At 38.9% G+C, this 25,464-nt stretch overlaps 1 protein-coding gene and 1 long non-coding RNA gene across 2 annotated transcripts in view; one reads left to right on the top strand and one right to left on the bottom strand.

The window, feature by feature from the left end:
- LOC102003115 overlaps positions 1–3,855 on the bottom strand; it is a 9,640-nt gene extending 5,785 nt beyond the window's left edge. Inside the window, exons 1-3 of the long non-coding RNA XR_263459.1 lie at positions 3,766–3,855; positions 3,039–3,186; positions 951–1,044 (exon numbers count right to left, since the gene is read on the bottom strand). This is a non-coding gene — a long non-coding RNA (uncharacterized LOC102003115). The remainder of the gene's footprint in view (positions 1–950; positions 1,045–3,038; positions 3,187–3,765) is intronic.
- The window catches only part of Acoxl (acyl-CoA oxidase-like), a 289,029-nt gene that overhangs the window by 131,165 nt on the left and 132,400 nt on the right, over positions 1–25,464 (top strand).

Below are 25,464 nucleotides of genomic sequence, written 5' to 3'. Positions count from 1 at the left end.
AGAGGAAAGGAGAGGTCAGGTCAGTGGGGAATCATGTAATTGTTTTCTGAAATGACCATATCTTGTTTTCTCTGAGAGTCATTATACTGTAGTCACAGCCCAAGGCACAAGTAGTAATACTGTTGCATAGATTAGTGCAAAACTTGCTTGAGGTACTAAAAGGCACATTATTTATAGTAAAAGCATACTGTTTAGGACTAGAGGGGTCTAGGTTTGTGTCCTAGATCTGCCCTAACATATACTAGATCTTGACTTAAGTGTGTAACCTCAGTTGAGTCTTGGTTTTCCCCATGTGCAAACAGAGTATGATATTCTATTTCATAGACCAAGATGCGGCACTTACTGTAAAATCCCATTTACATGAAACATAGCTAGTCTGTAATGACAAAGAACAGGTCAGTGGTTATCTTAGGATGGGGTTAGAGGAAAGGATGGATTACAAAGGACATGAGGCAATTTGTGGAGGATATTGGAAATGTTTTGCAGCTCAACTGAGGTAATGTTCTCATGGGTAGGTACAGCTGTCAAATAAATGGTGTATGGTGAATGAATGCAGTCTCTTGTAAGTCATTCCTCAATAATGTGGAGCAAAGGAAAAAATTTTTTAAATTAAAATAGCAAGTAAGTTCATATATGTCTTCTATGTAGGTCTTCTACATAGGTAGATGATACATCCATGCAGATATATGCTATATATTTATTTCTCTATTTATCTTCATATATAAAATCTTCACAAGAGCACATGGATGGGAGAGTGGAGTGGGAGTATACTGCATTACCACAAGGCTCCTATATTATCTGTGAGGTGGTATAGCATCATCTGAAGAACATTTGGTAGCCAAAGACACATATTTTATTTTGTTTTTACTTATTTATTTTTTGTCTTTTGAGACCAGATTTCACTATGTAGTTCAGGCTGACTTTGAACTCACTTTGTAGCACAGACTGACCTTGAACTCACAGCAGTCTTCCTGCCTCAGCCTCCCAAGTGCTGAGATTATAGATGTGCCCCACTACACTTGGCAAAGACGCATGTTTTAAACACTAGAAAAATTACAAAAAAAAATAGCGACATAGTTAAAAAGCTAACCGTGGAATGCTACAAATCATTCAGAAATTAACCAAAGGAAGTCGGAAGCAGAGGGAAAAGAGAAAAAAGAACATATGGAATAAATAGAAAAAACTGCAAGATAACTGTTTTAAACTCAATCACATTGACAATTATATTGTATATAAATAACAGTCCTGTTTCACTTGGAGGTTGTCAAGTATGATTCAAAACTGAAGATTCATAATTTCTACAAGAAACCTGCTTGAAACATAAAGACAAATAGTTTTAAAGAAAAACAATCAAAAAGTTTATATCTGTGAATGCTAACCATAAGAAAGCTGGAGTGGGTATATTGATATCAAGCAAAATACACATTAAAGAAGAGAATGTTCCCAGAGATAAATAGGAACACTTCATGGTGATAATGCATTCTTGCCATCAAGAAGGTAAAACATGCATGGATGTGATAAAGTATCCTCACAATAAGTACAGCGAAATGTGGACAGTATGGAAAGGAGAAATCCAAAATTATGGTTGCACACATCAGTTCTGCTGTCTCATTGATTTAATAAATAGAAAATCAGTGATGACCTAAAGGATATGAAAAACATTGTGAATAGAACTTAACCTAAATGAAGTTTACAGAACATTACCCAGCAACAACAGATTACAGTCCTCTTAAAGTGTGTATAGAGTATTTATTAATACAGGCCCTTTGAATTTAAAATAATTGAAGTCATAGAGTACGTTATCTAATTAGAATCCACTTAAATTAGAAATCAATCACAGAAAAATATATGAGGTAGTCTCAAAATATTAGGAACTAAATAACACACTAATTCATAGATAAATGAAGAAATCACAAGGGAAATAAAGGATTTTAAACTAAATTAAAACAAAATACAACACATTAAAATTTATGGTGTACAGTTAGAGCAGTGTTCAGGGGAAAATTTATACTTTTAAATGCTTACATTAGAAAAAAAGATCCAAAGTCTGTAGTGTAAATTTTATTTTAATAGGCTATAAAAGGAGGAACTAGTCCCAAAGTAAATAGAAGAATAATAAAATTGAGAGCAGAAATCAAGGGAAAAGTGATCAAAGAACAGAGGAAACATAAGACAAAAACATGTTTTTTGTTTTAAAAATAAATGAGCTTGATATAAATGATCAGTATGTGGAATAAATGAGGCCATCATTACAGATCCTATAGAAATTAAAGACATAAAACTAAATATTATTATTGTTGTAATGCTGGTACATTGATAACATACATTAAATACAAATAATTTTGAATAAGATATATATCTAAGGGGCTGGGGATTTAGCTGGAGCTGGGGATTTAGCTCAGCGGCAAAAGCGCCTGCCTGGCAAGCGCAAGGTCATGAGTTCCGTTCCCGGTACCGGAGAAAAACGAAAAAAAAAAAAAAAAAAAAAAAGATATATATCTAAAAGTGATTCAAAAAAGTAAAAAACATAGACATCCCTATTTAGTAGTAAAGGTGAAATCCAATAAATATTTAATAAAAGAAAACATATCAATTTTATACAAGCTTTTTCAGAAAATAGAAGTGAAGGGAAAACTTTCTAATTCATGTAGGACTACTACCCTGATACCAAAAACCAGCAAATACCAGTATCTCCTGTAAAGAAATTTTTTTAAAATTTATTTTTCATTTTATTTTAAAGAGAGTAGTAAAAGAAAAAAAGAACAATAGCATCATACCAACACTGCAAACATAAACAAAACAAAGCAAGTTTCTTGTAAAAAAAATATTAACAAATTACATAGATTAAAAAATACTGAAGATTATGTACAGCAGCCAAATGGGATCTGCCTCCAGGAAAATTACATTGTTTTAACTGAAAAAAATCAATATATATATATATAATTCATCCTATTAACATTATAAAGGAAAAAGATCAATCGTCTCAGCTGGTGGAAAGCAATTGGTGAATCAACACCTCTGAACATCTTCTCTCTTACCAATCTCCAACTTCTGGGACTTCTGTCTTCAAGACCAGAAACCCATGAGACCATACTTGAGGGCACTTCTCGGATCCACCCAATCAGTTGTAAGTGCTCCGAAGAAGTTGAGCATCCTTGATTCTAGTATCTGGTCCCGGGGATTCCTCTGTGTCCCACAATTTTATTGAATATAGAAAAAATTCAGTAAAATTTTGCTCTTGGCTTTACTTACAGACAATAACTCACTGAAAGACGCTCTAAAATAAGACTAATAGGGAGATATTCAAAAGAAGGGAAAGAGAGGGAAAACAGACCCCTCCAATTATGACATTTTGCAATATTGTAAAAAAAACTGAAATTGAAAGGGGAAGTGTATATGGAGGGGGACGAATGATTGTCAGTACACGCTGCATAGTAGTTGTACCCAGGTGACTGAAGAATGGACAATACTGAGACCATTTTGAAGGAGAAAACTACTCACAGTCTGTGTTGGGTTTCCACTGCTGCTGTTCCTAAGTATCCCTCTTTATCAGTGGGGATACAGTTGAAGACCCCCATGTATGCCTGAAGCCACTGATAGTACCATGGCTTATATACTATGTTTTTTTTCCTACACTTACCTATAATAAAAGTAAATTTATAAATTAGACATAGTAAGAGATTAACCACAATAACTAATAATAAAATAGAACAATTATAGCATTACACTATAAAAATGTTGACTGTAATCTGTCTTTCAAAATACCTCTTCAAGGGTGATAAATTCTATCTGAGAAGACAAACAGTATCTCATTGTACTGTGCTCACCCTTCTTTCTGTGATGAGGTGAGACGAATGGTTAGGCATTGAATACAGTACTAGGTTAGGCACTGAATACAGTACTGATGCGTGAACACAAGTACTATGACACCATGACAGTTGATATGGTAACTGAGATGCCTACTAAATGATTAAGGAGTGACTGGTGTCCACAGTATGGCTATGTGGGATAGAGGGGTGATTTGTGCCCTGATGGGATGGAAAGAGATGGCGGGAGACTTCATCATGCTACTAAGAATGGTGTGAAATTTAAAACTTATGAAGAGTTAGGACTATCATAATTGTCACAGATTTGGTGGCTTGAAATTTGTTACCTTACAGTTCTGGGCGTCAGGCATCCAAACTGTATCCCAATGTGGCAGCCACTGGTGTTTAGCTCAGATAGTAGCCTCATACTGGTGACCCCCAGGGATGCAGTACTTCATACAAATGTGGCCCAGATGCAGCAGCCCTGCAGCTCCCAGGTGACACCTCCCAGAGGTGGATGGAAGGAGGGAGACCCTGTGGGGCCTTTGGTCTGAATTTGATGTTGAATTTGGTCAAGTACTACCTGAAAACAATAGCTTTGGATCTTAAAGGAGGAGGAAGAGTTTTAGCCTCAGTAGAGCACAGGTCAAGAACAAGTCAAAGGTAGCTGAAGAAAATAAAAGAAGAAGGAAGAGTTTCTGGAAAGCTTAACATCCTTCTCTACTCATCTGAGTTAGGGACCCGTGGATGGGCGAGGGACAGAGTTGCTGTCAGAGCCGAGGGTTTCTCCCCACATGAACACTGGTGCTGGATTATCCAAGAGCCAGCACGACCCTTTTCCTAAGGTGGCTAAGTCTGTGATGATGGTGGTGGTGGTGGTGGTAGACATGATTACTTTGTCCCTGTAGCATGCTGTGTGGGAGTTCAAATGGAGAAGGAGAGTGGAGAATGAAATGGCTATTGGCACTGGGGGTACAGCTGAGCCGAGAGCCCAGGTCCTTCAAGGCAGCCAGGGCAACGGCTTATTGTGACCTTCCTTAGTGATCTGACATATCAGGTCCTAATTCCTGCAGCTCCAGAATCTGGCTGTGCCTTCAAAATAGGCAGGTAGGAGCTGGGATCAGAAGCCCGAGGTTCTGGGTTAGAGTAAGGTTAGGTTACCAGGTGGGAGGTGAGAACTGAAGTGACTGCTCAGATGGGAGCAGCTCTCACAGGGACAAGTCAGGACACTGCAGGGGCACTGAGCCAGTTCAGATTGTGCCACCCTGAGCTAGTGGATCCCTCAGCCTGAGGCAGGGGTCTGATCAGAGCCATGTGTGATTGTCTGGATGTATAGTCTTCCTCCTGGACTCACCCTCTTTTCTATGGTTTGTCCTCCCCAAAACTCATATTGAGGGTTGATTCCCCCATGTGACTACATTAAGGCAATGGGACCATCAAGAGGCATTAGGGATCATGAATGACCCACTTTCATGAATAAATTAATATTTTTCATGAGAGACAGGGTTAGCTCTTTTGAGGTATGATTAGTTCTTGCAAGACTGGATAATATACTGTAAGAGGTTATTATAAAGCAAGTTAGGTTTCCTGGACTCACTCTCTTGTTTTTCTTTATTGGCACTTGACCCCTTTTCCACATGTACCACTCACTGGTATTCACTGGTGTACCACTCACAGACCAAGCTTCTGCTATGTGACGTCACTTGTCATGTTGACATAGCCAGAGAGGGCCCTCACCAGAGCCAAATGGTAGGGTCACCTAATTTTTGACATTCAACCTCAAAAACTGTGAGCTAAATAAACCTCTTTTCCTTTTAAAATATCCAACTTCATGTGGTTTATAACAGCAACAGAAAATGGTTCAATAATTTGCTATACCAGCTTGTAGTACTCAGGGAAACACATTCACCTGTTATTATAAAGGACTTGATAAAGGACACGGATAAGCAGCCAGATTAAGAGATGCAGAAGCTGAGGTCTAGAGGGGTCCCAAGAACAGGAGTTTCTGTCCCCAAGAAGTTCCTGGAAGGTACCTTCCTGGAAGGTAGATATGTATGTTTACCAAATTCTCTGACCATGTATTTTAGTGGTTATTGTGGAGGCTTTGTCACACGGGCATGATTGGTCATTAATTGAAAATCCCTCTCCCCTTCTTACAGGAAGGGAAGTAAGGATGAGCATTCCAAGCTTGTTATGGTGGCTTGATCTCTGAGATGAGCAGCCCCCATCCTGAAGCTGTGCAGGAGCCCACTAAGAGTTGCCATCAAGGACAACTAAGGACAAAAGATCTCCTAGCACCTAGGAAATTCCAAAGGATTTAAGAACTCTAGGTGAGGAACCAGGGCCAAAGACCAAATATCAGAACAAAAGGTGTTCCTCCCACAGCTACCATGCAGGAAATGACAAACTTTTTTGGAGTTCTGTATCAGGAACTGGGCGCAGAGAATAAATGTATATTTATTACATTATATTAGGAGCTCTGCTCCAGGACTGTGGATAAAGACCAAATGACTCTTTCTTATTATATCAAATGTGACAGGCAGGGGACACCTGCACACATAATAAAGATAGGGATGTGGCATGTTGAGGGACATGGGGTAGGCAGGAGCAGAGTCCAAGGGAGGGTGCTAAGGAAGAAAGCATTGACAAGAGAAATGCATTAGACCTGGAAGAAGGGAAGCGCCCTGTCTACACAGCTACCTGTGGCCAGCACTTGGATTTGCCCACAAGCCCCTGGACCACTGTGCCACTGACTATGTTCACAGAGACGGAGCCTTCATACAGGGCTGGGTGTGTGGTAGGCACTTACAGTGTCAGTGACATTTGCTGACTGTTATTTTACAAATGAGAAAACTTGAGGCTGGACTGTGAGGGCAGGGACTAATCCTCACCACGCCGGCCTAAGACTGAGATAGTGTGGTGTATTCCGTAAACAACTGAGGACTGAGTGATAACTTGCTGATAGGCTAATAGACAGATCCTCCAAAAGCCAGAGGGATTGAATGAGAGAATGAATGAATGAATGAATGAATGAATGAATGAATGTTCTATGTATCCATTTTTCCCCTTATCCCTAGAACTTGGGATTAATCCACAAAACTTGTCTGCTTTGGTCTTTTCTTGCTTTATTATTGTTATTTTTTTTTTTATCCCCAAACACTTTATTTTAAGAATATGACTATCATTACTTTGGCTACTCATATTTAGAGCAAGATTTCCCACTGACAACTTATTTCTTGGGGACAGATTTTGATGTCATGTGTCTACTTTAGGAGCTCGGGACTTTAGAAGAGACTGGGAAATCATTGCACAGTTTACCAGGATCTGAGCATATCCGTCACCTTATGTTTGCCTCTCCACTGTGACCACCCAGGCTTGTGAAATCCTGGTTCTCTCCGTTGCTAACTTTATTGTGTGTAGCTATCGCCTAACATGAGGATCACCTGGGGAAAATGCTTTTTTCCTGAGTAAAGCAGATTTTAAATCACATTTGTTGTATTATTATACCAATACAAAAGCAGTGCATCCTAGAAGGTTTTGAAAATACAGAAAAGCACAAAGAAGAAAGCAAATATGTGCCACAGTTATACTTCTCAGAGATGTCTGAGGTTTTTGCACCACATTCTTTCTCTGTATTGTATATGAGTTTAAAAATTTTTAACCTCCCATTTCCACCTAAGATTTGATAGGAATAATCCTTGAGATCATGCCTGTGAAATAAGTTTTAATGATTAGTACTATTTATCATGTAAGTGTACCATAATTCATTGAACCAATTCCTCAGGTTATATAATTTTTTTCCGTTTTTATAAGTGATACTATAGAAAACATGCTACTACCAAACTTTTTATTTGTTAGATTTTTGTGTGCCTTTGAATGTTTTCTTGGAATCAACTATTAAAGTGACATTGACATTGTCAGCAAAGGTTATATTAATTTCCACTCCCACCCACAGTTAAACACAGAATGCTTAATAGTTTCTGGACCAGTAGTTTTCAAATTCTTTTGATCATAACCCAAAGTAAAAGGCGTACTTTTCATTACAACCCAGTATTTACAAACATGTTTGTACACATGAAGTTGAAAAAGAGAAATTGCATGAAAAAATATTGTCCTCACTCTTGTGATATGTTCTAGGTTTTATTTCTTTGCATTTTGTGTCACTTTAAGAAAAGCTAGTCATAATGCATTAAACTGATTTCCATGACCTGCTAGTGTGTCACAGCCAGCTGTTTCCAAAACACAGCCCAGACGCACTGATCAAAGGGAAAGGGTCTTGCTATATATAGCAGGGAGCGGAAGGTCAGCAGAGTGTGTCTGTGGTGACAGAAAGAAGTGGAATACATTTTCTAGCCGAGACCTTGGGGTAGCTTCTGCTGAGGCCAGAATCTTAGGATTTTTTAATTGAAAATGGAAAAGAATAAGGCCTTTGTCTCCTAAGCACTGAAAAAAGAGAGCATTTCTTTCTACCTGCTTGGCTTATCTTGAATCTTGGGACGGATGAACAATACAATAGACCTCCTAGTTTGGTCTAGGTGAGAGTTCATGATCCCAGCACTGTTATTCTTGAGCTTCTCCATGGAAACCTTTGGATTCTGAGATTCTTTCTCTCCACAAATTGATGTTTCCATAATACTTAGTGGCTGATTTTAATAACATCACCCTGTGTCAGGAAGTCATGAGAGAGTCTTAGGTTGGCTGATTTTACAGAACTTTTGGGAGCTCTTCCTTTCTTTGCCTGATAGGTTGAATGTTTGAAGGGTTATATTTTGTTACTTAGAGAACATTCTTAGCAGTGAAGTAGGTATGTGCAGAGCACAAATAGAAGTGAAACTTTAGAATTAAATCATATTTTAATATTTTCACTCTTTTGCTTCCAGGCCGTAATTTTTCTAACTATCTCTACCATTGCAGGATAGTCAGTCACTTTTTGTACACACAGCCTAGGTTAAAGAGGTTTCATACAAGAAATATTTTTTCTCAAAAATCTGGTAAAGTACACCATTCTGGTTGAAACTGTCATAATTCATGCTCATGCAAGCATGTAGCCTTAGTGACTGCTGGTTAAGAATTATGGCAAAGTATTGATGAATTCTCCCTATGTGTGGGAGAGTGTGCTAGGCATATGTCCCCTATTTTAAAGGCCAAGTATGAGGAGACACTGTACACTGTGCATGGAACTGGGGGTGCTAAGATTTCAGTCACATGAGCACTGGGGACTTCTGGCCAAAGTGGAGTAATTGGCCACATATATGCCTGTGTGACTAAATAAGTCAATATATATGCACTAAATAGTTTGCAAGACACTGGACAGCAGTCAGTGAAAGACAGTGACCTTTGAGAAAGGGAATAAACTATATAATAAGCCCTACAATTACCCCAGTTTACTATCCTGAGTTTCCAGGCTATACCTCAAGAGGGGAAACCAAGGCAGAGCACAATAAACAATAAATAAAAGATATGCAGCTGTGTGTGTAAGGAGACCAAGTGTGTCGATTTCACAGGGGACAGTACTGGACAGAGAGAGAACTCAGATCTGCAACAGATCTGCCTTAATTATGCAACTGAGTACAGATTAGTGCACGTGTGTGAGGAAATGAATCAAGTGAAAGACAGAAGAGTCAGCTGAAGGATCAGAAGGAACAGCATTCAGTGCTTACACAGGACTGGGAATAGTGCCTTTCCTCATCAGCCTGGCTAAGAAACATTAAAAAAGAAATGTTTCATATAAAATAACAAATAGAAGAATGACAGCAGATTTCGCACTAGGGGCAAGGCAAGTAAAAGACAGCAGAACACATAAATCATAAGCAAATTTATCTTGAAGTGATTTTATTGTCTTTCATATAAAGCAGTTTTAGTAAGAAACCTTTACTAATGATTCCTAATAGATCAGTGGAAGCCTCACATGATCCTTGAAAAGAAAATTGTTAAGTAAATTTACATTGCTGCAAACTATTTCATTTTCCTATGTGGAAGTTACATGTATCCTGATCTATTTAAAGATTTCAGTTTGCTGTCCTTTTGGATTTTGATTCTTTTTTATTCCCCTTGGAAAAGAGAGCAAAAGATCCTTCTTACTTTAAAGGAATACAGAAACTGTATTGTTCAAAAGGCCTATGTAAGGGAAACACAATGAAACAGCATCTTTAAAGTAATGAAAGGGATAAATTAATCTAAAATTCTATATCTAACAAAAGTATGTTTCAAAAATAAAAGTAAAATAAAGACTCTGCCAGACTTGCAAAAATTGAAAGGGATCATCATCAACAAGAGTTTACTACTGTATATGAAATATTAAAAGAAAATTTTCAGGCAGAAGGAAAATGATACCATATGTAAATATTGATTTATATACAAAAGAATAAAAATCATCAAAATAGTAACTTTATGGGTAAATATATAAGATTTCTCTCAGTATGTAAATCTCTTTAAAAACTGTTTAAAGAAAAATAATAAACATGCCAGGGATATAGGTCAGTGGCACAAGTGCCTGCCTGGTGAGCACAAGGTCCTGAGTTCAATTCCCAGTACCAAAAAAATTAATAACCATGTTGTGTGATGTTTACAACATACATAGAAATAAAGTGGGTGGCATTAGCACAAAGGCCAAGAGGAAAGAAAAGAAAATATATCATTTTAAGGACCTCACACTATACCCAAATTCATATAGTATTACTGGAAAATATACTGGGATAAGTTAAAGATTTATCCAGATTGAATTTCCCTTATCTGAAATGCTTGAGATTTCACCAGAAATGTTTCTGATTTTAAAGTTCACTGGATTTGGACATATTCACATAGACTTTACTGCTGAAATGTTGAAGTGCTCTGAAACCTGAAACTTTCTGAGCTTTTTATGCATTTTGTATTTTCAACTTTTGGATTAGGGGTGCTCAACTTGTACTATAAATCCTAAGGCTTCCACTAAAACAGTACAAAAAAAAATTATAAACTAAGATGTGGTTTAAGTGGAATTATTACAGCAAATGAATCTAAAAGTAGGCAGTGGAAGTCAGAGATATTAAATAACTTGCCTCAGGTAAAACACTAAAAGATTGCAGAGCCAAGCTTTGAACTCTGAAGTCCCTGGACAAATTGCTGTGCCATATGCAAATTGGAGTCTACTAATTCTGCCCTTCTGCTCCAATAAAGAGCATTGTTCTCCCTAATGGGATGAGCCAAGTTTGAATCTAACATTTGACTTTGCAACTGTGTGAATTTGGACAGGTCCTTCGCCTTCCTAACCCTCTTCCAGGTGTCCACAGACAGGTCTTGTTGAGTCTCTCAGTGGGTAGTGCTAGTTAAATTGAACCTCCTACAGTGGTAGAGGTCTATCAGCTAGAGCAGACTCTTCTTTTCTGAGGACCCTTTTCCTATTCCTTGGTGTCCCCCCACCCTGCTTTCATTGTACAGCCCAGGGAAGCGAGGTAGGCTTTAGTTAAATTACCCAAAACCTCTTTAGTGAGTCAGGAAAGGCCTGGAATAGGAGTTGGCAAACCTAGGCCTACTTTTGGCATGCAGCTATTGATATTCAAGTGGCCAGTGCTTTGTGCTTACATATGTTCTGGATTTAGCTCTTAATCTCAGAATGTAAGTGGAGAATCAATCTGGCCTCATTTGGATGTGGTGAAAACCCTTCATCTGTCCTCGTGGGAATGCTGTCTTCATAGCTCTCAGCTGGCCACTACAGCCCAACTCTGCTATCTCCGATTAATCATGTGACTTTTGCCTTGGCTGCTTCTCTTTATTTCCCACCTTCTTTCTTTAAGGATTGACAGGGTCAAGCAAGTTTTTAAATTGTTGGTAGTTAGCTTTACTTACACATTCCCTCTTTTCTCCATATTCAAGCAAACCTAGTTTGAATTTCCTAAAATCAGAGAGTGGAGTAGGAGAGACAGCCTTGGATCTTGCATTTCTGCTTTTGTGGAGAAATGGCGCAGGGCCCTTGTCTTGGAAAGGGTGCCACTGGGTTTGCTACAGGTACAGTCTCATGGTTGGGACTCTGACCTTGTAGCTTACCGTAGACAGCCTCGTTTTCCATATCTTGTAAAACCTGTCCATGTTAGGAACTCAATAAGTACAGTCAGTTTTCTGTATTCATGGATTCCACATCCATGGATTCAACCAATCACAGATTGAAAATACTGTATTGAGAAAAAATTTTGTCTGTCTTGAATATGTACAGATGTCTTTTTTGGTCATTATTCCCTAAAAATACAATTTAACAACTATTCATATAGCATTTACATAGTATTAGAGATGATAAGTAATCTGGATATAATTTCAAGTATACAAGAGGATGTGTGTAGGTTATGTGCAAATACTATGCTACGTTTTATAAAGGACTTAAGCTTCTGCAGATTTTGTTACCTACAGGAGGTCCTGGAACCAATCTCCCATGGATGCTGAGGGATGACTAGATTTTCTTTCCTTTCCCTTCTGATGGACATAAAACCAGGTTACACTGAAGGGTCCAAACTCTCTTCTCTTCCCTTTTCCCCTTCTTCTACCATGGCTCATTAGACATGTATGGCATCTGCTGGTTTGATGTTCTCTGGGGCACTGCTTTGGATTATGGAGGCAAGTCACATTCTCAGCCAATGCTATGTCCAACTCCTCAGGATCTAAAAAAACAGGCCTGGAGCCTAGACATGGCACATGGATCCCACTTCCTGCTTAATAGAGTAGAGCTGTGGCTCAAGCCCTAGTGGCCCTGCATAGCTACATCTGCACAGAGACCTTCTGCAGACCTTCTGTTCCTTATGTCAGTGGTGGCAAAGCTATGGCATGCGTGCACAACCAGCTGTTTGTTATCATTGAAATTTCTAAATGGTTCACCATCAGTATCTTAGGTGATACCTGTACCTCGATGCCTATTGTCATTTTTTGTATCCCCTATGTTGATCCCCATGTGTGGTATTTTGAATTAAGAATGTCCACTAGAGATTCATGTGTTCAGAGGTGGGGTTTTTGGAAGCTGATTGGATCATGGGTGCACTGACCTTATCAATGGGTTGATCCACTGCTGAATACACAGCCGCATGTGCTCTTAGGACATGGGGCCTTGTTGGAGGAGGTGGATCACTGGGGACATGACCTGGAAGTTCGATTCTTGTCCCTAGCCCTTTCCTTTCTCTCTGGCTCACTTTTCCTTGTTCTTTGATTCCTGGCTGTCATGGGTGGAGCAGCTTTCCTCCACCTTTCTCTTCTGCCATGATATTTCTTCCTTGGAGCCAGTCAACCATGGACTGAAACCTCTGAAATCGTGAGACAACATAAATCTTTTCTCCTTTAAGTTGTGTGTGATGGATATTTTGTCCCAGCCGAGGAAAAGCTGACTAACGCACCATGATCTAAACCAGAAGTTACCTCTCCTGGGATCACTGTGTCCTGGGGGTCAGTCTTCACTGCAGGATGTGATGTCCTCACCCCCTTTGATGGAGAGTTTTCTCCTTGCTGTCCCTCACTGCTCCATTCCTCCGCTGAGTGTGGGTGTTTCAGAATCACACACAGAACAGCAAAGCTGGCTGAAGCAGAGTAGAGAAATATCTGCATAAAATTGGAGTAGGAGGAAGTCTCAGAAGAGATCTGCGATCCAGCATGATGATAAGATTATCAGCAAACATGTCTTGACCCTTTCTTTCATGATATTCATGGAGCTGCTGTTTGCTGTTTGGAAATATAATCCAGCTGGACAATGCCTGGGTGATTACATTTACCAGTTGCATAAGAAAACACTGAAACAATTGGACATGCTTATAAATTTTTTTTAAAAGGTGGTGTGATTCAAAGCTCCCTGTTTATTCAGTAGACTTGTCTCAAGACTAATTCCTCGGGGAGACTCATCACCACCTCATTTATCTGGCATCAACCAACCTTTGGAACACAGCCAAGGCATGAAATAAACAAAATGGATCTCTGGGGATCCCAAAGAGATGTCACAAGGGTGCTGAAGCTCAGGCCTTTTCTCCACTAGGGCAGGAGCCTGGCCAGCCTCTTCTGGATGCCTGCTTGTGCTTGTTGACACTCACACGTGGCCCTGGGGAGTCCCAGTGCACTGCAGAGAGGAGAGACACTCTGTGTGCAGGCGGCCAAGAGCACTCAGTAGTACCTGCTAGTGGCCAGAGAAGATCCTGAAGAACTGAAAGAGCACAGTAGGCCCCTGCCCATTCCCAGACCACCTACACACACACACACACACCAGCATCATGGCCTCTCTGTAAAAGATAGACTAGTGCAAGGAAGGACAGTTGCTTGAGGTCACCTCACTGTCCTAGATGCTGCAGCTATACTATCCCCTGGAATAAAGTAGATGGTATTTGTTTAAACCTCAGCTTTTTGTGGCAATTCCCGGATAAGTACCTTGCAGAAGAGACAAGTGGGTCAGCCTGACTCTGATCTATTATGACAGAGGTTGTTTGGCTTTCCTCCAACTTCTGGAGAAAAAGCAGAGCCAAGAAAAGTCCTGGGTAGTTGCCCAGGTCATGTATAGCTAGTGGTGCTGGGGGAGGATTCGGACTGTGAAAGTCATGGGTCCAGCTGCTTCCGTTGTGTCTGTGTGCAGGGTAAGGGTTCAATGCCAACTAGTTGAGTGTCAGGTGGAAGACATTCTGGTGCAGCCCAGACTGAGAGAGGGTCTCAGGCTGGCAAACCTCCTGAGAAGGACCTGTCTGGGCACCAAAGATTGATGTGGTCCCCCAGTAGGACTCCTTGTATGAGGGGCCATGAGAGTATCAGTTGTCACGACATTTTTGTCAACCGTACTCTCTGGTCAGCTTTATCCCCATGTTTCTGGGGCACCAGACAGTTTTGACCCACTCTTTCCCTTTCTGTTTCACTGGTCAGAGACTGTTTTCTCTGAAAGTGTTGAGGGCCTTCAAGAAGAATCTCACCATTCAAGAGCTCTGAGTTACACCTAGATTTCTCCTCACCCTTTGCTGACACTTTATGATAGTAACAGACAATTTCAACCTGCTGACAGGCAACAATTTACTGGACTGTAGGGATTTATACATACAGTTCAATAAAAATCACCCTATGATTACAAATGGTTTCTCAACATTGAAAGAAGCTTGCTGTAGCATTAGAGGAATCTACTTTTACTTTTCAAAAAGAAGTTTTCATTTTTGACTCCCTGACATTCTTCAAGTCCCAGCTAGGTCAAGTATCAGGGTCCTAGAAAGATGTTGATACCTGTAGTCCTCCAGTAGTCCTGGGGGTAGAAATTACTATCCTTATGGTTTTCTCTTGGATAGAAGACAGGGTTTAAATGTTATTTCTCCAGATCTAGTAAAAGGTGGAGGCAGGCGTTCTAACTGGCACCTTCCAATCCAGGGATCTTTACCTTGATTCAGGACTTGCCTTATTTTTTACATTTTAGTTTTTTGCAGGGTAAGGAGATTACAACTTTATTTCCTCACCCTCTGGGTTGTGTGTTAGTCAGTGTTTCACATTAACACTTATTTAAAATAATCCTTGGTTTTGAAACAGACCTCTTTATCTTTTTTTCTGTTGATCTGCAGTTACTGGAAAAAATTGTCCTCGGGTGAGAAAGTGTGTATGTCATCTTGTGACAGTCTCATGTTAGTAGGTCTTATCTGCTCAGACAAATTGGAGTGGGAGTGCAGCGGGCAGTAAAACTATCCCTCATCACTGATAAAGACAGAGAGATTGCTAAAACAATCTGAGGATAAGCCATTTATTGGCAACATTCTTTTGGAGGTCCCAGCCTGAACTTCTTAAGGGCATCAATGAGGTGATTATAAATTTCATACAGAATGGATAATATCCAGATGTGTGAGAGAATAATAGATAGAGCTGGCATCGATCCTGAGCCAATTTGCCAAATTTGGAATCTACTGAATATTGTAACCTTTCTGATTTTATCCTCCCACGAGAGGGTTCATAATTCTCCAAAAAGATTCATCCCATATCACATCATGGAGACTAAAGAGAGGAACGAGAAAGCTTTACAAGTTGGCCTGAGTTTATGATCATCTTAGTTAAGATTCTTTAGGATGCAAGTAAGAGAGAATCATCATAAGCTTGCTCAGGCAAGAAAGGAGAATGCATCTTTAAAAGAAAGAGAGAGAGGTTCTGGGATCTGCGTCATGAGGGTGAAAAATGGGGAAGGCTCTGGGGTTCAGGCATCCCTCTCTGAGGTCTCTGCGTCCCTCCAGGCTCACAGTCTTAGCCTGAATCTGCGTCTCTTGGCATCTGCTTGCTGTCCTTGCTCTGTACTGTGACTGCCCTTTGGCTGTGGAGTTTAGCATCCCCAACCAAAAACTTGAAATCTGAAATTCTCTAAAACCCAAGACTTTTTGAGTGCCAACATGAAAATTCCACATCCAACTTCACATGGATGTGTTACAGTAAAAAATGCAGGTGTACTAAATGTATTATATGAAATTTTCTTTAGGCTACATATATATCAAACATAAATACATAGCCTGTATTTAGGCTTGTATCCCGTCTGCAAGATAACTCATTATACATAGCGAATATCCCCAAACCTCTAAAAATCCAAAATCGAAAACATTTCTAGTTCCAAATATGAGGAGGTGTGTGTATGAGGGTTTTTTAAAATCAGTTTTAAATTTAAATATGTCTGAGTTTTATGGAATTCTTTTTCTGTATTTGTTGCTGTGAGACAATCACATCTTTTCATCCCTTCATTCTGTTAATTTAGTGAGTTTATAGTAACAGATTTTTCTAATGTTAGCAAGTCTTGAGTTTGGGGGTATATACTACTTAGACATAATATGCATGTGTATGTGTGTTTGACTTGCTGCTGATTTTGTTTGCTAATAATTGTTTATTTGATCATGAATGAGGTTGGCCTATGTTACCTTCTATAGTAATGTCTTTACTTAGTTTGGGTATTTAAGTTGTACCACCATCACTAAATGATTTGAGGTTTTCCTTTGTGTGTGTGTGTGTGTGTGTGTGTGTGTGTGTGTGTGTATGCGTGTGTGCTTTCTGAAAGAGTTTGTATGGAATTGAATATTTGGTACAGATAATTTTAAGGCCATATGGACCCTGTAATTTCTTTCTGAGAACACTTTAAATAATTGATTCTGTTTTCTTAGCGGTCATAAGTAATTCAGGTTTCCTATTTTTTCTTGACTCTGTTTGATAATTTATATTTTTTCTGGTGATTTGTCCATTTCTTCTTAGTTTTAATGTTTATTGGCATAAAGTTCATAATACACTCTTATCTCTTAAATTTCCACTGTATGTCTATATGCCTCCTTTGCCCTTTATAATACTATTTATTTTCCTATTTTTCCGTATCTCTATACCTGTTTTTTGTATTTTATCATTTTTTCAAATAATAAGCTTTGGTTCTGTGATCTTTCTTGTGTCTGGTTTTGTTGTTGTGGATGCTGCTCTTGCTATTGTTTGTTTGTTTCATTGATTTTCATTTTTATTACTTATTTCCTTTTGCTTTCTTTGGATATGTTCCCCAGCTCATCTTGTAGTATCTTAGTTTAGATGTTATGTTATTAATTTTCTCCACTTATTTTTCCTATTACAAACATTTAAATCTATAACTTCTTTTTAAATACAGCTTTGGCTGTATCAACCAGATTTTATATATAAGCTTTGTTGTTTATTGAATCTCAGTTTATTTAATTTCCATCATGACTTATTTAACCCATACATTCACTAAGTTCTTCAGTTTTCTAATGTCTAACATTTAAAAATAATAAGAATAGTTAACTGTTGTTGAATACTTACTTTTTGTCAGGCATCAATCTTTACACTTTACATTCATTAATATAAATTCTCAAAATAACCATAGAAAGTGAGACTGTTATGAACCCTATATTACATATGTCAGATATGAGATGCTGAGCATTTAAGCAATTTGCCCAACACCACATAGCTCCTGAGCAGGCAGAGCCCACACTCACACCCAGGCTGTTTTGTAGGGAATGTCACCACTGCACAGAACTGCCTCCTTTTAGTTACTGCCTTTGTTTTTATGATAATTTTCTTTGTATCTTTTTCTACTAATTCCACTGTAGTCAGAGAAAATGGCCAGATTTCTTTGATATTCATTATGACCTTTAACATGATCAGTTTCCGTGTTTCTCAAAGAAGTATGTACTCTAGAACTGTGTGCAAAGTTTCCAGTGACAAACAGGTAAGTTTGTTAGTGGCATTATTCAAATACTCCTTATCTTTAGGTTTTGAACTGATTGAGCTGTCAAGTATCAAGAGATCTGTTCTAAAATCTCCCACCATTGATGGTAGATTTGACAATGAATCCTTGTAATTTTACAAATTTTGGTCTTATGATTTTAAAGCTGCGCTATTAGATGATTACAGGTTTATAATTACCTTACCTTCCTAGTGAACTGAATGGTAGTGATTCTTTTTACCCCAGTAACACTTTACAGTGTATCTTATCTGATATAAATTTGGGGGGGCAAGACTTTCACTTGTCTCATGTGGATTTAGTAGTTTTATCACCATACTTTTAACTTATCTGTGTTACTGCATTATTTTTTCTTATCAACATTTGTCTTTTTTAAAAATTTAATTTACTCTGAAAATCTCATTTTTATCTGTTTAGTCTAAATATTTATTGGAATCACTGATATATTTCATTTCACTTTTCCTGTCTTATCTTTATTTCTTTCTGTTTGCTGTTGTTTGCTATATCTTAACTACTTGTTTGGACATCTCAGTTTCAGATTATAGTGTGTGTGTGTGTGTGTGTGTGTGTGTGTGTGTGTGTGCTCATGTGCATGCATTTCTCAATTTTTATCATTACCTCTTGTAATTTTCACTCAGATTTTTGAACACCTCAGCAATTTTAACATGCATGCTTAACTTATAAATTTTCTCTCTCTCTCTCTCTCTTTTTTTTTTTTTTTTTTTGACATAGGGTCTCAGTATGTGGCCCAGGCTAGCCTCACGCTCACAGCAATCTTCCTGTCTCACCAAAGTTTTAAGTATAGAATTTGTAGCTGGGCGTGATGGTGCACACCTGTAATCCCAGCACTTGGGAGGCTGAGTCAGCATCGTTGCGAGCTCAAGGCTAGCCTGGTTTACAAAGTGAGCTCAAGGCCAGCCTGAACTGCATAGCGAGATCCTGTCTCAAAAAGACAACAAAACAAAACAAAACAAAACAAAACAAAACAGTATAGAATTTGTAGTTGAGGGTAGTTTTTTTCAGTACTTTAAACTTTTTTACTTTTAGGGTTGATTACTTTGTTGCTGCTGAGGAAGTAGCTCTCTATCTGATGGTAATTTTTCATGGCAATGTAGTTTGCCTTTATTTCTTTTAAGAATTTTATGTTTTGGTGTTTTACTATAATGTGTGCTAAGTGTGTGCATTTGTTTTTATTCTATTTGGGCTCATTTGAATTTACTAAATGCTGTATGTGGCACTGAATTTGTATTGCTCAACAATTCTGAAAAATTTTAGGCTACTGCCATTTTGAATAATTCCTTCTATATGTTCTTTATATTTAGGCTAATAACAGTATCTACTACTTCCACAGTATTGATTCTGTTATTGCTATTCTGTTACCCTTCTTCTGATTGACTGTTGTTTTCCATGTTTTGTGATTTTGGGGGGCTCATGACCACTGGAACTTTATTTCACTTGGTCCTTCAGGGTAGAGAGTCTGCATATGCCTCTGCCAGGTACATGGAGACCACAACCCAGGACCACTATAAACCTGCTCCTCCATTTAGGGCTTTGAATGCCCCCTAGAAAGTATGAACTCAGACCCCAGAGCCACACATAGTCAGGCCATGGCCAGGAGTTCTAAAAAGAAATTCTTTCCCCTCTATTCACAACCAGAACTGAGACTACCAAATTTCCTCCTTATTTTCTTGGGTGGGAGATAATGTTTTCTTATTTCATCCATGGAAGATACCACTTTTCAGAGGACTAGTCTTGCATAGGTGTCTTTATATACCCTCTTAACTGGCCTCAACACCTGCAATCTTCTTTGGAGTCATGCCTTTTTTGTATTCAGTCTCAGATTATTTTCTCTGTCATTTAACCATTCATTTTTGTTGTTGTTGTTGTTGTTGTTTTTCTGGTACCAGGAATCGAACTCATGACCTCACACTTGCCACGCAGGTGCTGTGCCACTGAGCTAAATCCTCAGCCCCCTTAACCATTCATTTTTAAGAAATAATTTTTGATGGTTTCTACTGGAGAATTTTAAAAATAATATCTAGACCACCATATTTGTGAGAGGTGAATATCCCAAGCAAATCTGACTTCCCCTCTTCCTGCAACCTAAACTGTTTTTGTCAAGTCACCGCAGACTCCTAGTGACTCAGTTCAATTGATCCTTCTTGGTTGTCACCTGCCTGCGCTCTCAGTAGTATTCATCATAGTGGATTTCCTTCCTGGATGCACCTTTCTCTCAGCTCTCAGAAATGTCATGCTCTCTGTCTTTCTTCCTGCTTGTCTTGTTAGTCTCCCCAGCCAGTTACCACCTACCTGACCTCATGAGGTAGGCATTTCCCCAAAATGACCCTGGGTCCTCTTTTCTCTGTGCACTCACTCTTTAGATGATTCCATCCTTTAAGTTTCAAATACTTCCTATATGGTCAGGACTCTATTTCCATCCCAGACATCTTCTCACATCCCCAGATTCTATCTAATGTTCATTTCAGGCACTCCACTCCAGTATTTCACCTATTCTCACACCTAATATTTACATAGATGAACATTGGATTCCTTCCCATGAACATACTCTTCCTCCAGGGTTGAATCAACAGCACACCATCCACCTGCTTGTTCATTTGGCAGCCTCTTCCTTTCTTACATGCGCACACAGTCTCCTCCAAGCCTTTCACCATCTGCCTCTGTTCCTCCTGAGTCTCCCAACTCCACACCACCAGCTAGTCTAACTCTCCCCTGCCAGGTCAGCACACTCTCAAAATTCTCAGGGTGGAGGATAGTGGAGGATGAAGAAATGAGGATAAGAGTCAGAAAACAAAAAGCTGAGGTCAGATGGAACCCTCTGTCTGGATGGGAAAAAAAGAACTACTCAAGGACTGTAATGCTTATTTATGCATTTGACAGGTTGATGTCACATGACACCCCTCTGCCGAGCAACCTGTTTGCTTGGCTTGCCTCGGGCACTCTTTGTTCTCAGGACAGGCCTTGCTCCATCTCCACATGTGTGATCAATCTCTAGCTTCACCCACTCCTGACATTCTCCCTCTCTCTTGCTTTCTATGGTCTGTGTTCCACTTAGCAGCTGTAGTAATCTTAAAATTACAAGTAGTCTTACTCCAAGCTTAGAATTTACTTTTGACTTTACATTGCACTCAGGCCAACGTGAAAGAATTCTTCAGGATGTTCCCGAGACCCTGAATGATTTAACCCATGTGTCTCTCCAACCTTATCTTTGGGCCATTTTCTTCCCTCACCACCTCTGGCTCAGCCATCTCTCTAGATATTCTGCACTCTCTTCTGGCCTCACTCTACTTTCTTGCACCCAGGCAACTCTCTCTCTCATTCTTAACTTGGGTGACTTCTCTCTTTTAAGATTCTGGGTGAATATAATCATTATGTACAGCACTTTAAAAAAAAAAACAAAAGAGATTCTAGGTTAAAACAGTGCTCTATAAACCCCCTCTGGATCCAAGATGGAGGTCTCTCTTGTTAGTTTTTTCTCACAGAACTTCTACTTTTTTATTCTGTAACTTGTCACTAGTTTTTAATTTCCCATTTGGCTTGTTATGATTCATGGGTAGATGTCCCCCTAAAGCCTCATGTGATCATAGGCAAGGCCTGTGGGAATGGATTAGGTTATGGGGCACTACAATTGCTGGCTTGGTGTTGGGACATGGGGCCCGGCTGGAAGAGGTGGGTCACTGTGGGTGTGACTTGGCAGACTTTATCTCCCTTTTTGGCTCCTCCCTTCATTCTGCTTCATGGTTACAATGCCATGAGCAGTTCTGCTCTACTCAAACCCTTTCACCAGCCTTGGAATCAACCAACTATACTGACACATGAGCCCAAACATACATTGCCTCCTTTACACTGTGGATGTTATTTTGTCCTAGAGATGAGGGAAATAATTAAGATACTTGTCTAACTGACCAATCTCTGTCTCTCTCATGTGGGCAGCACCATGTCTGTGTTCACCATGGGAAGTCTAGTGCCTGTGGCAAAGGGAGCCTTGCTTCACATTTAATATAGGATCCATGAAGGAATTCCCTCCTCCAATTCACAAGTCTTGAGAAACAAGATGGTAGCTGAAGAGTCACCTCAAAGTACACAGGAAGGGTGGGGCAATTGTCATCACTTCTGCTGACCTTGAACTCTGAATTCAGAAGACTAAACCCTCGATCTGGGCCATCACAGGAAATATTACAGGTAATCTCCCCATGCCTTCTCTGTCTTATGTACAGGCTCTCCCCCCATGGATATGCTGCAGGTATTTAGGTACAAAGTTGATACAGCCCTAGGAGAGCACCTCTGGCTTGGCAGATCTGTCTCTATATTTCTTAATTGGCCCTCCCCCTAACAAATAAGATAAGATTGATTTCATCTGTGTTGTCTCCTTCAAATTAAAAAAATTTACCCTCAATTTGTTTTAAAATGGGAAAGAAAGCCTGTTTCTAATTTGTTCTGATACATTTATTAAATGTAATCATCCAGTAAAAAATTTAGAGATGTTAAAAACAGCAGGAAAATATTAGCCTTTCAGCATACAGAGTTTGAATCATAAAATATGTGTTGTGGGGCTCCCACTGAAATGGGACACGACCTCGGTGACATTCATAATTAGTCGCTAGAAAGCTCGACATAACCCAGAAGGCCAAGAGTAGAGTAACACGTCTACCCAATGTATTCTTTCTTCATGGAGAAGAGATTCTTGGCTGCATCACCCCTTGAGGATTCTGCTGGCTTTTGGAACATGGGTTTAGAGTTCCCTCTGTCTATTCCTCATTTCTTTCTTTCTTGGTTTATTAAGAATGAAGTCAGCTAGTGGAAAATATTACTTGCTTTTTTGGGCTGAAACCTTTTTCTTACCCCACTCCCTTCTTTCCCATCCTCCTCCACCAACCCCACCAAAACTATATAATAACTAAATACTTGCAGACAGGAGTCCCATGTGGAAAGAAGAAAAATTTCACTCTGTATGAAGGCCTAAGGTGCCTCGAGATGATGGCTTAGAGAAGGGGTTTCTCAGACTCCAAAAGATATATTTACCTTGAAGAAGCACTTAACATTGATTTATCTCTAACTATGAACAAAAAGATTCTAGATAATAACCCACCCTCACACTGTATTAATTAGTCTGCCTGAGTTACCATACAAAGGGCCATAGACAGGTTGGTTTAGGCAAGAGAATTAAGTTATTTTCTCACAACTCTGGGGGCCAGATGTCTGAGATCAAGATGTTGGGAGAACTGGTTTCTTCTGAGGAATATCTCCTTGGCTTGTAGATGGCCATCTTTTTCCAGTATCTTTACATGATCTTTCCCTTGTGTGTATCTGTGTCCAAATCTCCTCTTCTTGTAAGGATACTAATCATATTTACCTAGGACTACCTTAATGACCTCACTTCACTTTATTTAAAGACCTTATCTCCAAATACAGCCACATTCTGCAGGTACTAGGGGTAGCATAGGAAATCTGATGGGAGAAAGATACAATCTGGCTTAGGATGCAAGGGATTCCAAATGAGTCATGACTATTTTGACTCTTCAAGAGAGAATCAACAGTAGACTTAATCAAAGAGAGGGAAGATACTATAAACTTAAGACTGATTAATTTAAAAAGTTAACTTGAGGGGAAAAAAGAAAAAAATGAAAAAGAATGAAGAAAGCTTATGAGATAACATCAAAATAACAAATATATAAGTCATAGCATTTAAGGGGCAGTACAGAAAAGAATAGAAAGTGTATTTAAAGAAATAATATCAGAAAATGTTACAAACCTACAGAAAGATATAAATATTCGGGTACAAGAAAGTCAATGTTTGAGCCTGGTGTGGTGGAGCACACCTGTAATCCCAGCACTCGGGAGGAAGGCTGAGGCAGGAGGCTCAGTACGAGTTCAAGACCATCCTGGGCTACATGGTGAGTGCAAAACCAGCCTGAACTATATAATGAGACCTTGTCTCAGAAAAACAAAGCAAACAAACAAAAAAGAAAAGAAAGTCAATGCCCTCAATTAGATTCAATAAAAATAAAGCAAACTCATGACATATTAAAATCAAAATGTCATAGATCAGAGATAAAAAGAGGAACCTGAAAACAGCAAGAAAAATGAGCAAATAACATAACAGGTGAGGTAGGAGTGAATTTCTTAGCAGACTTCTTAGCAGAAACCTTACAGGCCATGTAAGAATAGAAGTATATAGACAAAGTACTGGAAAAACACTGCCAACAAAGGTATTGTACCCAGAAAACTTTCTTTCAGAAATGAAAGAGAAAGACTTTTCCAGAAAAACAGGTGTAAAATTCATTTTCACTATACCTGTCATATAAGAAATGCAAGGAAGTTTGAAGCTGAAAGGAGAAGACACTAATAAATAGCAGTGAAATACAAATGAAAGTATATAACTTACTGGTAAAAGAGCACAGTCAAATTCAGGCTACTCTAATGTAACAGTGGTATGTAAACCACTTACATCTTTAGTGTAACATTAAAAGACAAAACTATTAAAATATTTATAACTTACTAAGGTATATTCAATACAAAAAGATGAAATTGACATAAAAATATGGAGTGAAGTTGCGTTAAATTGTAAAATTTTCTTTTTCTTTAAGCAAAGTTAAGTTGTTATCAGTTTACAACAACCTACTATGAGACTTTTTCTGTAAGCCTCGTGATAACCACAGAGCAAAAACTTACCATAGACATGCTAAAATTAAAAATCAAGGAAGTGAAAAATGACTCAAGCAAAAATATTAAAGCTGGAGACATCATATCACATAACTTCAAAGTATATTACAAATATATAGTAACAAAAATAGCAAGATATTAACATAAAAACAAACATATAGACCATAGGGAGCCCAGAAATAAATCCACCCATTTCCAGCCAACTGATTTGCTGACAAAGTTTCCAAGAACACATATGGGGGAAAGGATAGTTTCCTTAATAAATGGTGTTGGGAAAACTGGATATTCTCATGGAAAAGAATGAAATTAAGTTCTTATCTCTTGTCATACCAAAATTGTTAAAATTTATTAAGGACTTAAATATGAGACCCCCAAACTATGTAACTATGAGACGGAAACACAGGAGAACACTTCAAGACATTTGTCTGCATGAATATTTTTTAGATAAGGTCAAAATCATAGATGACAAATGTAGATGGGATTTGCAAGGGAAACAATGTAATATAGGGAGTGTAGTTTATAGGAGTGACCCAAAGAGTCAAATACAAGAGTGCAAAAAATCTGTCTACACACTAAAAACCGAAGAATTCAGCTGATGGCCTAGATTCCACAATAATGTTCTGCCTTAGTCCAGCTGAAGACCTAGAGCCCATGACAGTGCCCTCCATGAGTCCAGCCCACAACAATGTTGCGTGGAATCTGTTTCATGGATCTGCACTAGGAAGGCCCAAAGGTCAGTGGTGGAAGCTAGAAAGTCTGTGCCACAGGGATGAAGGATCTGTGCCAGCAGGCTGAGGGATCTGAGCTGGA

The sequence above is a fragment of the Chinchilla lanigera genome, unplaced genomic scaffold (genome assembly GCF_000276665.1).
Source record: "Chinchilla lanigera isolate Chin_1 unplaced genomic scaffold, ChiLan1.0 scaffold00069, whole genome shotgun sequence".
NCBI classification, from domain to species: domain Eukaryota; kingdom Metazoa; phylum Chordata; class Mammalia; order Rodentia; family Chinchillidae; genus Chinchilla; species Chinchilla lanigera.
This window is presented reverse-complemented; position numbering and strand designations above follow the sequence as displayed.